Source organism: Chiloscyllium plagiosum, unplaced genomic scaffold (assembly GCF_037043375.1).
Source record: "Chiloscyllium plagiosum isolate Xiang-an unplaced genomic scaffold, Cpla_swu_hap1 HiC_scaffold_7, whole genome shotgun sequence".
Taxonomy (NCBI): Eukaryota; Metazoa; Chordata; class Chondrichthyes; order Orectolobiformes; family Hemiscylliidae; genus Chiloscyllium; species Chiloscyllium plagiosum.
The window spans coordinates 35,551,723-35,566,874 of NW_028270145.1; the positions used below are offsets into that span (position 1 = coordinate 35,551,723).

Consider the following 15,152-nt stretch of genomic DNA (forward strand, 5'->3'; position numbering starts at 1 on the left):
GATGACTAAGAATACTGATGAAAAAATAAGGGAGGCATATGATGCACGCTAGAATAATAATAGCAATAGAAATCAGGAAGAGCGTCTCAAATGTAGGAGAGAGACTAATGCGGGAATAAGCAAGGCTAAGAGGAAGCATGAGGAAAGGATGTCAGGCTACACTAAAAGAAGTAATCAAATGTTCTTCAAATGTACTAATAGTAACAGATTAGTGAAGAATACAGTGGGGCCCATAAGGAACATTCAGGATAAGCTGCTTGTTGAAGCAAAGGATATGGCAGAGTTACTAAATGAATATTTTGCTTTACCAAATTAAAAGATTGTGACCATGGATGTTGTTTCTTTGGACTTTCAGAAAGCATTTGGTATGGTGTTACATGGAAAGTTGGTCCACAAATTAGAAATGTTTGGGATTGATGGGTTCTTGGCTTCATCAATTAGAAGTTGGCTAATATATAGGAAACAGGAGATAGGTATCGATCAGCATTTCTCAGATTGGAGATGAATGGTGTTCCCCAGAGATAAGTTTTGAGACTCTTGCTCTTTCTGATTTATATAAATGATTTGGAGATGGGTGTTGAGCACAATTTGCAGTGGTGCTAAGCTAGCGAGAATAATGAATTATGAGGATGATGCTGAGAGACTTCAGAGGTACATTGACAAATTGGCTAAATAGACAGATACCTCGCAGATGAATTTCAATGCAGAGAAATATGGGTATTGCATTTTGGTAGAAGAAACACCAGAAAGACAATACAGGCTCAGTGGTATAACCTTGCACCTTAAAAGACATTGGAATATCAGAGTAAGGCTAGAGTAAGCCCCATGGTCAAATTGAGTGAAATTGAGACAGTGTGAATTTCTAGGAATTTGGATCAAAGTAGGAATTTTGGGCAGAAGGGGAAAGCAGAGTTTTAATTAAGGTTTATTGTAAGAAATGAAGTCAGAGCAAGGGGTGAGTGGGAAAAGAAATAAGGCCTGGATCCAGAGGCTAACCTGCATATGAGACCAATGGCAGTGTGATGTCACAACGGCAGGGAAAGCACCTGATTGAACATAGAACATAGAACATAGAACAATACAGCACAGAACAGGCCCTTCGGCCCACGATGTTGTGCCAAACATTTGTCCTAGCTTAAGCACCCATCCATGTACCTATCCAATTGCCGCTTAAAGGTCACCAAAGATTCTGACTCTACCACTCCCACAGGCAGCGCATTCCATGCCCCCACCACTCTCTGGGTAAAGAACCCACCCCTGACATCTCCCCTATACCTTCCACCCTTCACATTAAATTTATGTCCCCTTGTAACACTCTCTTGTACCCGGGGAAAAAGTTTCTGACTGTCTACTCTATCTAGTCCTCTGATCATCTGATACACCTCTATCAAGTCACCCCTCATCCTTCGCCGTTGCATTGAGAAAAGGCCTAGCACTCTCAATCTATCCTCGTACGACCTATTCTCCATTCCAGGCAACATCCTGGTAAATCTTCTCTGCACCCTCTCCAAAGCTTCCACATCTTTCCTGAAGTGAGGCGACCAGAACTGCACATAGTACTCCAAATGTGGCCTAATCAAAGTCCTGTACAGTTGCAACATCACTTCACGACTCTTGAATTCAATCCCTCTGCTAATGAACGCTAATACACCATAGGCCTTCTTACAAGCTCTATCCACCTGAGTGGCAACTTTCAAAGACCTATGAACATAGACCCCAAGATCCCTCTTTTCCTCCACCAGGAGGATTGGTCAGTACTACTGACCTTTAATGCAAAAGTTGGGTTTGTAGTTTGTGTTCAAGTCTCTTGTCTTTTTATCGCTCTTCTGAGAAATAGCTTATTAGGTTTCACACTGAATATACCTAATCACCTCTCCTGCTCCTGCATCCCCACTAACTGCTCTTCCACTGACTTCCAATTTTCAGTATCTCTTTGTGTCTCATTGAAAAAGTAAAATGGCTCACAACTGGGTCAACAGGGCTCAAACTAAAGCAGAAATATCAGACATAAGGTTCCTCGGGTAATTTAGGACAATGTCCTGGATTTGGCTGGAGAAGAGGGCAAACATTTATATGGGGATGCCAAGACGACCTTACGCAACCAACAACACAAAGCTTCATTGTGCTATGCTGCACTGTTCTCCCATTAACACCAATGTGAACTCATTCTAAACCTGCCCAAACTTTTATTGCAGTTCTACAATTATTTCTCTTGTTCAAGTATTATTGACACCCATGAGCTTCTGCCAGGAAAAGGTAAGCCGCAGTTCCATCTCCACCTCTGAGGTCAATAATACCGAACCTTCAGCAAATATACCAATACGGCTTTCACCTGCTCCATACACCAGCTCAGAAACTTTCACGTAGGTGGATTCTGTATTTAGATTAGAGTCAGGAGCACAATGTGGTGAGCACGTCACTGACATGTCTCCACAACTGGTTGAAGGAGAGGCATCCTGGATCTTTGTCGCTCAGAGGATTGCTGAGTCCAGACACCTGCTCAGCCCCAGTCTGAACACAGTCCCATGTTCTCAGTCATAATGACTTTACAAAATGCACAACCAGGCACAGGAACAACAGGCATATTTGAAGGAGACAGTGGTAAACTGGACCAAAGGATAGAGGAGTTTGCAAACATTTGTCAGTAGCATCATAAAGGCAAAATACTACAGATGCTGGAACTTGGAAACAAACACAGAGAATACTGAAAAACATCAGCAGGTCTGGCAGCATTTGTGAAGAGAAAGTAGAGTTAATGTTTGAAGTCTATTAAGAAGAACGAAGCTTTGAAGAAGAATCATATCAACTCGAAACATCAACTCTGTCTCTCTCTCTCTCTCTCTCTCTCTTTCTCCTCAGATGCTGCCAGGCCTACTGATATTTGCTTCTATGTCTTTGTAGATCTGGTTAAGTTGCACCTATGTAAGAAATGAGCAGCCTCTTGACACATTCTAGGGATGAAAAGAATGGTAATGACCAAGTATTGCTCATCTTTCACAAGCAGTTTCTTGATTGCAGATACCATCAGACACAATGGATCCTTGAACTGAGACATTCATGATTGCCACCGGGCGTTGCACTTTAATGTAGGTCACACAGAGGCAAAAAGCAACTTGCAGGGATTTTGCTGATGCCTGACCCATGCACAGTTCATCCACATTTACAACCAATCAGCAATGACTCCTTACATTCCTGAGGGCTAAGCTTCAATGTATCTACCAGCTTTACAAGGGAGTGCACTGCCATTCAAGACGAGAATGTGTACAAAGGGCAGCTTACATTTCCACTCTCCCCCATAGTGCAATGGTCCACTGAGAAAAGCTGCACAGAGTGCGTACCTCTCTCAGGTTAAACATCGTCTTACAGGATGTTCAAACATTTCATGGCAATTTGGCAGTCATCGTGCACTCAAAAATGCTGCAATCTAACTGACAATGAAAAGGTCAAAAGGAGGTACCTTGGGATCCCTCGGAACCTGCTGCTTAATATGAGAAACTTCACTGCGCAACACTTGGATTTCAAATGCTGACTAAAGCCTTAAAAACTGATCACAGAGCCATGTGAAGTCAGCGACCTGTTTCAGTGACTGTTGCTTTCTCCCTAACACTGAGTACAATCTGTAATGTGCAGATATTTGGATATGGTAATCACCCAAATACATCAAACATAAAATAAATAGAAAAGAAAACATTTATTAAGCAAACAGAAAAAAGGTCAAGATATGCAAAATTAACCCCCAGGTGCCCAGGTATGCTGTACTAAGCAGTGAATGATTACCATATTATGAATAGAAAATTACACAATGAAAAGAAATCTAAACCCAGCTCGTACAAACTGGAATCAGATTTCAATGAGATTCTCTTTATATTCTTGCACTCGATGATGCATAGTCTATTAGCTGTTCTTGAATGCATCTCCAGTTAATGTCTCAATCCTCATCCTCATTTCTATCCTGAGAGGTTTGCTGTCAATTCCTTATTTCCTCTCCATCCAAGATATCCGGCCTTTATCGGCTACAGTGGTAATGGGCTCTAAATGATGCAATGGTGTAGCACATCCTTTCTGAGTTATACTGCAAGGCCCTGCAGGAGTGGTTCAGACACTGGCACCTTATTGTAAAATAGGCCATGTACTGTCCCTCATTAATCTGGTTTTACATCAGTCAAAGGGATTTATAAAGGTATCATCACCCATGTTTGTATGGGGTAGCCCTTATCGTCCAGCAGCTATCCTTGTATGCCCAAAGACCTTGCAAGGAGACAGAAATCTCTGAGTTCTCTGCTATTTAAGTATCATGACAGCTCCCAAAATATCTGTCACAGACCTCCAAAAACTAGCATCAGTGGTCACATATAAAGTTAGCACTCATGGAGCGGAGGACTTTTTTTTATTGACAAACTTACAAATGGATGAAAGGGGTCTCTTAGAGGTTCATGGTTGCACCTTTATGGCTGGCTCAGCTGAGATCAGCTACAGATTTTAACAAATTGGTGTTGTCATAACAAATCAAAAAAACCAATAAATCTCATTTTGTGACAACAATGTTTGGTAACAATTTTATGTTCGAAGGATTTATTACATGATCATAAGATTTCTACTCTCTACTTTCTATTAACTCTCATATACTTCAAGATTGCATCATCACCAATCTCTCAGCATTGAACTTTATCTGTCATCTCTGTGTCCACTCCGTCAACTTGTCCATATTCTGTTGAAGTTCTAGACTGTCCTCCTCATAGTTTACAGTGCTTCCAGATTTTGTGTCATCCATTAATTTTGAAACTATGCTCTGCACAATAAGATCCCAATCAAATCCCAAGAATCCCAATATAGACTCCTGGAGAATTCTACTTTAAACCTTCTTCCAGCCTGAAACATACCCATCAACAATTACTCTATTTCCTTTCAGTCAGCCAATTTGATCTCCATGTTGTTATTGTTCCTTTTATACCATGACCTATAACGTTTCTCAGAAGTTTGTTGGTATTCTATTAGATGCCTTCTGAAAATCCATGTTTTACAATATTGACAGCATTATCCGCATTGACCCTTTCTGTTCTTAAAAGAAAATAAGACGTAGGAGCAGAAGTAGGCCATTCAACCTGTTGAGTCTGCTCTGCCATTCAATGAAATCATGGTTGATCTGATAACCCACCATTCCACTTTCCTGCCTTTATCCCATAATGCTTGATTCCTTTACTGAGTAAAAATCTGTCTAACCCAGCCTTGAATATATTTAATGACCCAACCTCTATAGCCCCATATGGTAAAGAATTCTGCAAATTCACTACTCTCTAAGTAAAGAAATTCCTCCTTATCTTTGTCTGAAGTGGGGTACCTCTTGGTTGTCTCCTAGACTCTCCTTTCTGCATCTGCCCTGTCAGATGCAGAAAGAATCTTATATGTTTTAATAAGGTTGCCTCTCATTCTTCTAAATTCCAAAGACTAAAGGCCCAATCATTCATCATCTCCTCATAAGATAGTCCCTCTAAGCCTGAGATCAAGCTGGTGAGCCTTTCCTGGACTGCCTTTATATAAGAGGACCAAAACTGTTCACAGTATTCAGGGTCCAGTCTGATTAGATAATTTAATTCAAGACGAATATTATAATATTTATTGTAATGGGGATTAGAGGGCCTGGTCATCAGGTGTGAGGCACTGTCATTGCTGTTATACATGGCACAGGTCTGGCCTATTCCCAGAACCTGTGCCGCTGCAGTCACCTGGGCCATCTTCCATTTTATATGGAGATCAAAGATGGATCGGGTCCGAAGGGACTCGATGGAAAAAGATCTGGACAACGGGGGAAAAAACACACCCAATGCCACCCTCACTGTGATGACCACCTTTGTGTGTAGCTGCATCAAACTGTGCGTGGATCTCTGGTACGCAAACACCAAGTGTCACTACGTACTGAGGTTCTACCTGTCCGCGGTGTTGCAAAGGATGGGCCTGGCCTCGCCGCCGCGGAATGGTCCAAGTAGTTGGACTGTTCCATATCACCTGTCCTTCGTGGAGAAGTTTATGAAGAAAAACACCTTTGACCACAAGTCCATCAGCAAGTGGTCAGCATGTAGTGTCCTCGAGACCCTTCGGGAAAAGGAGAGGGCGGATCCTATCGAGCAGTTCTCTGAGCAGACTGTCAAAGCCATTTGGCAGAATGCCTCATCGCCAGAACTTTCCAACAAGCACCAAGACATGGTTTGGCTGATGGTGAGAAGGGCTCTGCCTGTGAGATCCTTTATGCACCCCCGGACTCTCTGCCGCACCGCACGTTGCCCTTGAAGCGGCTGCGGGAGGGACGAGACTGTCACACACCTCCTTCTGGAATGTGCCTAGGCAAAGGAAGTCTGGAGAGGAATGCAGTGGTGTTTGTCGAGGTTCGTCCCGACCAGTGCCATGACGTGGGAGTCCGTGCTCTACGGTCTGTTCCCTGGGACGCACACCGAGACAAACATCAACTGTGCCTGGAGGATCATCAACTCGGCGAAAGAAGCTCTTTGGGTGGTCCAAAACCTGCTGATCTTCCAGCTGAAGGAGTTGACCCCGACTGAGTGTTGCAGACTGGCACATTCCAAAGTCCAGGACTACGTGTTGAGGGACGTGCTGAAGCTTGGGGCAGCTGCCGCCAAGGCGTGGTGGAGAAAGACCACCGTGTAACATCTGCCTGCCTAAGAAGAACAGGGGGCCCACCCAGTCATTTGGTCTCCGCTGACGCCTCAGCAGAAGAGCAGGATAGTAAATGTACACACTTGTATACAGGAAAAATAAATTTCGATGTCTGTATGTAAAACAATGTAATGGCATGACCAATTGTAAAGAGATCCAAATAATTTTATGAGTAAAGTATATTTTTGAAATAAAAAAAAGGGGATTAGAGGGAAGTCTCTCCCTTGTTGGAGTCAATCATCGCAAATAGGAAAATGGTTGTGGTTGTTGTACGTCAGTCATCTCAGCTCCAGGACATCTCTGCAGGTGTTCCTCAGGGTAGTGTCCTAGGACCAACCATCTTCAGCTATGATGTGGAGGTGCTGTTGTTGGACTGAGGTGGACAAAGTCAGATAGCACCAGGTTATAGTCCAACAGATTTATTTGAAACCAAAGCTTTTGGAGCATTGCCCCTTTATCAGGTGATGAAGGGGCAACACTCTGCTATATAAGTCAGTGTATTCTCAACCTGAGATCCTATCTTTGTAGGGCGTCCCACCCAACCACATCCTCTAACCTTAAAGACCAGGGACATATCAGGTAAGCATTTCTTTTTCACTTTGTGACTAGGGGACTAGCAGGGATGGCAGTGCAGGGAGAGCAATGTTCCTCCTGCATGATGTTTGAGGTCAGGGACACTATTAATGTCCCATCCAAGTACATCTACAGGAAGTGCACCCAACTCTCGCTCCTCCAAGACCGTGTTAGGGAACTGGGGCAGGAGCTGGATGAACTTCGGATCATTCAGGAGGCAAAGGCTGTGATAGATAGGAGTTACAGGGAAGTTGTCACTCCTAGGCAAGAAGAAAGCTGGGTGACTGTTCGAAGGGGGAAAAAACAGTCAGTGGAGGGATCGCCTGTGGCTGTTCCCCTGAAAAACTTGTATACCGTTTTGGATACTGTTGAGGGGGACGACGTACCAGGGGCAAGCAGTGGGGCCCAGGTCTCTGGCACAGAGCCTGTCCCTGTTGCACAGAAAAGGAGGGAAAGGAGGAGAGTGTTAGTCACTGGGGACTCAATAGTTAGAGGCTCAGATAGAAGGTTTGTTGGGAATGAACGAGACTCGCGGTTGGTATGTTGCCTCCCATGTGCCAGGGTCCGTGATGTCTTGGATCATATCTTTGGGGTCCTGAAGGGAGAGGGTGACTAGCCTCAAGTTGTTGTCCATGTCGGTACCAACAACATAGGTTGAAAGAGGGATAGGGATGTAAGGCAGGATTTCAGGGAGCTAGGGTGGAAGCTGAGAGCTAGAACAAACAGAGTTGTTATATCTGGTTTGTTATCCATGCCACATGATAGCGAGGCATGGAATAGAGATAGATATCAGCTGAACACGTGGCTGCAGGGATGGTGCAGGAGGGAGGGTTTCAGGTTTTTGGGGCTCATTCTGGGGAAGGTGGGACTTGTGCAAACAGGATGGTCTTCACTTGAACCAGAGGGGTACTAATATCCTGGGTGGGAAATTTGCTGGTGTTATTCGGTTGGGTTTAAACTAGCTCAGCAGGGGAATGAGAACCGGAGGTGTAGTTGCAATGCACAGGAGGATGAGAATAGGAAGGACAGGGACAGGATTTCAGGGTCACAGGAATGTGCTGGCAGACAGCAAACTGGTTTGAAGTATGTCAACTTCAACGCCAGAAGTATCTGAAATAAGGTAGGTGAGCTTGCAGCATGGATAGGTATCTGGGACTTCGATGTTGTGAACAGGGTGAGGAATGGATGTTGCAGGTTCCAGGGTTTAGATCTTTCATTAAAAACAGGCAAGGCGGTAAAAGAGGGGGAGACGTGGCCTTGTTAGTCAAAGGTAGTATAATGGTGGCTGAAAAACATTTTGATGAGGACTCGTCTACTGAGGTAGTGTGGGCTGAGGTTATAAACAGGAGAGGAGAGGTCACACTGCTTGGAGCTTTTTATAGGCCTCCACAGAGTTCCAGGGAGGTGAAAGAGAGGATTAGCAAAATTATTCGGAGTAGGAGTGAAAGGAACAGGGTGGTCATTATGGGGTCTTTAACTTCCCCAGCATTGACTGGAAATGTTATAGCTCTAGTACGTCGGATGGATCAGTTTTTGTCCAATGTGTGCAGGAGGGTTTTCTGACACAGTCTGTCGAATGGCCGACAATAGGGGAGGCCACACTGGATCTGGTGCTTGGGAATGAACCAGGCCAGGTGTTTGATGTAGTTGTATATGAGCACTTTGGAGAGAGTGACCATAATTCAGTTACGTTTAGTTTAGTTTAGCGATGGAAAGGGATAGGTACATGCCATTATCGATGGGGCAAGGGCAATTATAACGCGATTAGGCAAGAATTAGGAAGTATAGAATGGGTAGTAAAATGCAGGGGATGCAGACAATGGAAATGTGGAGCTGGTTTAAGGAACAGATATCGCGTGTCCTTGATAGTTATGTCCCTGTCAGGCAGGGAGGAAGTCATAAGGTAAGGGAACCGTGGTTTACTACAGAAATTACATCTCTTGTTAAGAAGAAGAAGGAGGCTTATGTGTTAATGAGGCAAGATGATACAGATGAGGCGATGGAGAGTTACAGATCAGCTATGAAGGATTTAAAGAGAGAGTTAAGAAGAACAAAGAGAGGACACGAGCAGTCTTTAGCAAATAGAATAAAGGAGAACCCTAAAGCTTTCTATAGGTATGTGAGGAATAAAAGGACGATTCGGGTAGGAATAGGGCCAGTCAAAGATAGAAGTGGGAAGTTGAGTGTGGACCCTGTAGAGATCGAAGAGGTGCTAAATGAACATTTCTCATCGGTGTTCACTCAGGAAAAGGAGAATATTGTAGAGGAGAAGAATGAGGTACAAGATATTAGACTAGAAAGGATCGAAGCTAGTTACGCACAGGTGTTATCAATTCTAGAAGGATTGAAAGTAGACAAGTCCCCTGGGCCGGATGGGATTTATCCCAGGATTCTCTGGGAAGCTGGGGAGGAGGTAGCAGAGCCTTTGGCTTTGATATTTGAGTCGCCATTGTCTCCAGGTTTATTACCTGAGGACTGGAGGATTGCAAGTGTTGTGCCTTACTTCTGTTGTCGGAAGGGTTTTGGAAAGGATTATAAGAGATAAGATTTATAATCATCTAGCAAGCAACAATTTGATTTCAGATAGTCAACATGGTTTCGTCAAGGGCAGGTCATGTCTCACAAACCTCATTGAGTTTTTTGAGAAGGTGACCAAGCATGTAGATGAGGGTAGTGTAGTTGACGTGGTATACATGTACTTCAATAAAGCCTTTGATAAGGTTCCACATGGTAGGCTGATGGAGAAAATGTTTAGGCATGGAATTGAGGGTGATTTAGCAGTTTGGATTAGAAACTGGCTTTCTGAAAGAAGGCAGCAAGTGTGGTTGATGGAAAATATTCAGTCTGGAGTCCAGTTACTAGTGGTGTGCCACAAGGATCTGTTTTGGGACCACTGCTGTTTGTTATTTTTATAAATGAGTTAGACGCAGGCATAGGTGGATGGAGTAGTAAATTTGCAGATGACACTAAAGTTAGTGGAGTAGTGGACAGTTTGGAAAAATGTTACAGGTTGCAGGGGGACTTGGATAAACTGCAGAATTGGGCTGAGATGTGGCAAATGGAGTTCAATGCAGCTAAATGTGAGTTGATGCACTTTGGGAAGAATAACAGGAAGGCAGAGTACTGAGTCAATGGAAAGATTCTTGGTAGTGTGGATGTGCAGAGGGATCTTGGAGTCCATGTGCATAGATCCCTGAAAGTTGCCACCATACGGTGTGTTAGGTTTCATTGGTAGAGGGATTAAGTTCCGGAACCGCAATATCATGCTGCAACTATACAAAACGCTGGCGTGGCCACACTTGGAATATTGTGTACAGTTCTGGTCGCCCCATTACAGGAAGGATGTGGAAGCATTGGAAAAGGTGCAGAGGAGATTTACCAGGATGTTGCCTGGTCTGGAGGGAAGGTCTTGAGGAAACTTGGGTCTGTTCTCATTGGAAAGAAGAAGGCTAAGGGGGGATTTGATAGAGACATACAAGATGATCAGAGGATTATATAGGGTAGACAGTGAAAGACCTTTTCCTAAGGTGATGACGTCAGCTTGTACAAGCTTGTACATAACTACAAATTGAGGGGTGATAGATTTAAGATAGATGTCAGAGGCAGAATATTTACGCAGAGAGTGGTAAGGGCGTGGGATGCCTTACCTGCTAATGTAGGTAAAAACAATGACTGCAGATGCTGGAAACCAGATTCTGGATTAGTGGTGCTGGAAGAGCACAGCAATTCAGGCAGCATCCGAGGACAGGCCAAATCGACATTTCGGGCAAAAACCCTTCATCAGGAATAAAGGCAGAGAGCCTGAAGCGTGGAGAGATAAGCTAGAGGAGGGTGGGGGTGGGGATAGAGTAGCATAGAGTACAATAGGTCAGTGGGGGAGGAGATGAAGGTGATAGATCAGGGAGGAGAGGGTGGAGTGGATAGGTGGAAAAGGAGCTGGGCAGGTCGGACAAGTCCGGACAAGACAAGGGGACAGTGTTGAGCTGGAGGTTAGAAACTAGGATGAGGTGGGGGAAGGGGAAATGAGGAAGCTGTTGAAGTCCATATTGATGCCCTGGGGTTGAAGTGTTCCGAGGCGGAAGATGAGGCGTTCTTCTTCCATGCGTCTGGTGGTGAGGGAGCGGCGGTGGAGGAGGCCCAGGACCTCCATGTTCTCGGCAGAGTGGGAGGGGGAGTTGAAATGTTGGGCCACGGGGCGGTTTGGTTGATTGGTGTGGGTGTCCCGGAGATGTTCCCTAAAGCGCTCTGCTAGGAGGCGCCCAGTCTCCCCGATGTAGAGGAGACCGCATCGGGGGCAACGGATACAATAAATGATATTAGTGGATGTGCAGGTAAAACTTTGATGGATGTGGAAGGCTCGTTTAGGGCCTTGGATGGAGGTGAGGGAGGAGGTGTGGGCACAGGTTTTACAGTTCCTGCGGTGGCAGGGGAAAGTGCCAGGATGGGAGGGTGGGCCGTAGGGGGGCGTGGACCAGACCAGGTAGTCACGGAGGGAACGGTCTTTGTGGAAGGCGGAGAGGGGTGGGGAGGGAAATATATCCCTGGTGGTGGGGTCTGTTTAGAGGTGGCGGAAATGTCGGCGGATGATTTGGTTTATGCGAAGGTTGGTAGGGTGGAAGGTGAGCACCAGGGGCGTTCTGTCCTTGTTGCAGTTGGAGGGGTTGGGTCTGAGGGCAGAGGTGCGGGATGTGGACGAGATGCATTGGAGGGCATCTTTAACCACATGGGAAGGGAAATTGCGGTCTCTAAAGAAGGAGGCCATCTGGTGTGTTCTATGGTGGAACTGGTCCTCCTGGGAGCAGATACGGTGGAGGCGGAGGAATTGGGAATACGGGATGGCATTTTTGCAAGAGATAGGGTGGGAAGAGGTGTAATCCAGGTAGCTGTGGGAGTCGGTGGGTTTGTAGAAAATGTCAGTGTCAAATCGGTCGTCACTGATGGAGATGGAGAGGTCCAGGAAGGGGAGGGAGGTGTCAGAGATGGTCCAGGTAAATTTAAGGTCAGGGTGGAATGTGTTGGTGAAGTTGATGAATTGCTCAACCTCCTCGCGGGAGCACGAGGTGGCGCTAATGCAGTCATCAATATAGCGGAGGAAGAGGTGGGGAGTGGTGCCTGTGTAATTACGGAAGATCAACTGCTCTACGTAGCCAACAAAGAGACAGGCATAGCTGGGGCCCATGGCTACCCCTTTGGTCTGGAGGAAGTGGGAGGATTCAAAGGAGAAATTGTTAAGGGTGAGGACCAGTTCGGCCAAACGAATGAGAGTGTCGGTGGAAGGGTACTGATGGGAACGTCTGGAGAGGAAAAAACCGAGGGCTTGGAGGCCCTGGTCATGGCGGATGGAGGTGTAGAGGGATTGGATATCCATTGTGAAGATGAGGCATTGGGGGCCGGGGAAACGGAAGTCTTGGAGGAGGTAGAGGGCATGGTTGGTGTCTCGAACGTATGTGGGGAGTTTCCGAACTAGGGGGGATAGGACAGTGTCGAGGTAGGTAGAGATGAGTTCAGTGGGGCAGGAGCATGCTGAGACAATGGGTCGGCCAGGGTGGTCAGACTTGTGGATCTTTGGAAGGAGGTAGAACCGGGCAGTGCGGGGTTCCCGGACTATGAGGTTGGAAGCTGTGGATGGGAGATCTCCTGAGGTGATGAGGTTCTATATGGTCTGGGAGATGATGGTTTGGTGATGGGGGGTGGGATCATGGTCAAGGGGGCAGTAGGAAGAGGTGTCCTCGAGTTGGCGTTTGGCTCAGCGATGTAGAGGTCAGTGCGCCAGACTACCACTGCGCCCCCTTTATCCGCTGGCTTGATGGTGAGGTCAGGATTGGAGCAGAGGGATTGGAGGGCTGCGCGTTGTGAGGGTGAGAGGTTGGAGTGGGGGAGGGGGGTCGACAGGTTGAGGCGGTTAATGTCCTGGTGGCAGTTGGAAATGAAGAGGTCGAGGGCAGGTATTAGGCCAGCGCGGGGTGTCCAGGTGGATGCAGTGTGTTGGAGGTGGGCGAAGGGGTCCTCGGAAGATGGGCGGGAGTCCTGATTGTGAAAGTAAGCTCGGAGGCGGAGGCAACAGAAGGATTGTTCGATGTCACGGCATGTATTAAATCCATTGATGCGTGGACGGAGGGGGACGAAGGTGAGTCCTTTGCTGAGGACTGATCGTTCGTCCTCAGTGAGGGGGAGGTCTGGAGGGATGGTGAAAACTCGGCAGGGCTGGGAGCTGGTGTGGGTGTGGATGTGGAGCTGGGAGTGGGGTTGGAGCCAGTACCTGGAGTGGGTGTGATGGTGGGGGAATGGGGGTAGAGTCATGAGCAGTGGTAGTGTTCCCCTCGGGGTTCTGGGGGGTGGGGATAGTGACAGTGGGGTCTGTGGGGGGCATGTCAGCAGAATGCAGGTGAGTGGCGCTGGTGGGGGCGGAACTGGTGGCAGACACGGCAGTAGGGGTGGCGGAAGTCACCGAGCGTGTGGCATCGGCGATGATGTGAGGGGCGGAAGTGGCTGTGGGAGTGGCCATGATGGGGGCAGAAGTGACATCATCAATCAGCGTGGGGGTGGTAGCTGCATCAGCTGCATGGCTAATGGTGTTTCCGAGGCCAGGGGAATCTTCTGGAATGTTTGAGGAGCTCTGGTTATGGATGTGGGTAGATAAAAGTTTGTTGTACTTACAGTTTTTGATGTTTGAGATGGAATTGAAATACTGTTTGTTGAGAGTATGGATTCTCCTGAGGATGTAGTACAGAGTGGATCCTTTGCAATTCTGAGAGAGTGTGGCCCTCAGCTGAGGCAGGGATGACTGTAGAGAGGTTAGGTGCCGGCGCATTGCTGCGAGCATGGAGCGGAGGATCTTGAAGGAGAACTGTTGCTGGTGTTTTTGAATCTGTAGTCTGTACTGTATGTCCTGTTGGGGTCCGAACTCTGCTGGTTTAAAGGTGGTCCGGAGTCCGTGTGGGATGAGTTGATTACGGAGGCAGGTACTGAGGAAGCCAATGTGGCTGTAGTAGCGGGTTACCTGCTAATGTCATCAACTGAGCCACATTAGCGAGATTTATATTGACATTCCCTCAGTATTACTTGGTCAAAATCCTGTAATTCCCTCCCTAATGGGATTGTGGGTCTATCTATAGCACATGGACTGCAGCAGTTCAAGCAGCTCACCACCACCTTCTCCAGGGCAACAATAAATGCGAGCCCAGTCAGCGATGCACATGTCCCATGTCACACAAGTCAATAAAACAAACACTGCAATGGGAATTCACTAACACATATCTTGGGAAACTTTGTATGAGCAATATATGTTAATTTTGTGAATGACTCACTTTTACCAAGAATGAGTAATAGAATATTGGGAAAAACATTTTCTGCTTTTTGTCATTACCACTGTAGCTGCCAGTTAAGCATACATCTAATCAGAAACTCTAGGTTGGTGGTTTAACCTCTGAGCAATTAGGTCAATCAAAGCCATTGTTTACTTTTGACAGGAATCTGTTTTGCTGTTCCACCTTGGAGAACAATGTAACATAATGGAACAAAGGATTCCTGCACTACCCTACAATTCTTTTGTGCTGCTTTAGAATTGGACCTGCCTGCTGTAAACGTTGCACCAAAATGATGAGCACTTGAGTGCTCACTTCTTTAATGGAATCAGATGAATTGAACCTCTTCTTGTGATATACTGCCACTGTGAGGTGTCCTGGCATGACTAATAATCATGCAAAATAGTGGATATATATAGCTAGAGAACAAAATACTGCTTTAAGCTTGAAAACCAATATATCTAGATTCTTAATGCAAATGTCAGAGTATCGCATCAGTCTGGCCATATGCTGTGAGAGCAAACTGCAATTATTAGAACAGCACAGTAACTGTGTTGGTACTGACTTGTCATATAACTAAAGAATTAATATGTTCAATTAGTTGCA

At 46.1% G+C, this 15,152-nt stretch overlaps 1 pseudogene; it reads left to right on the plus strand.

Annotated features, from left to right (window-relative positions):
* The first annotated feature begins 5,721 nt into the window (after nucleotides 1–5,721).
* On the plus strand, nucleotides 5,722–6,660 carry LOC148149588 (uncharacterized; annotated as a pseudogene).
* The last annotated feature ends 8,492 nt before the right edge of the window (nucleotides 6,661–15,152 follow it).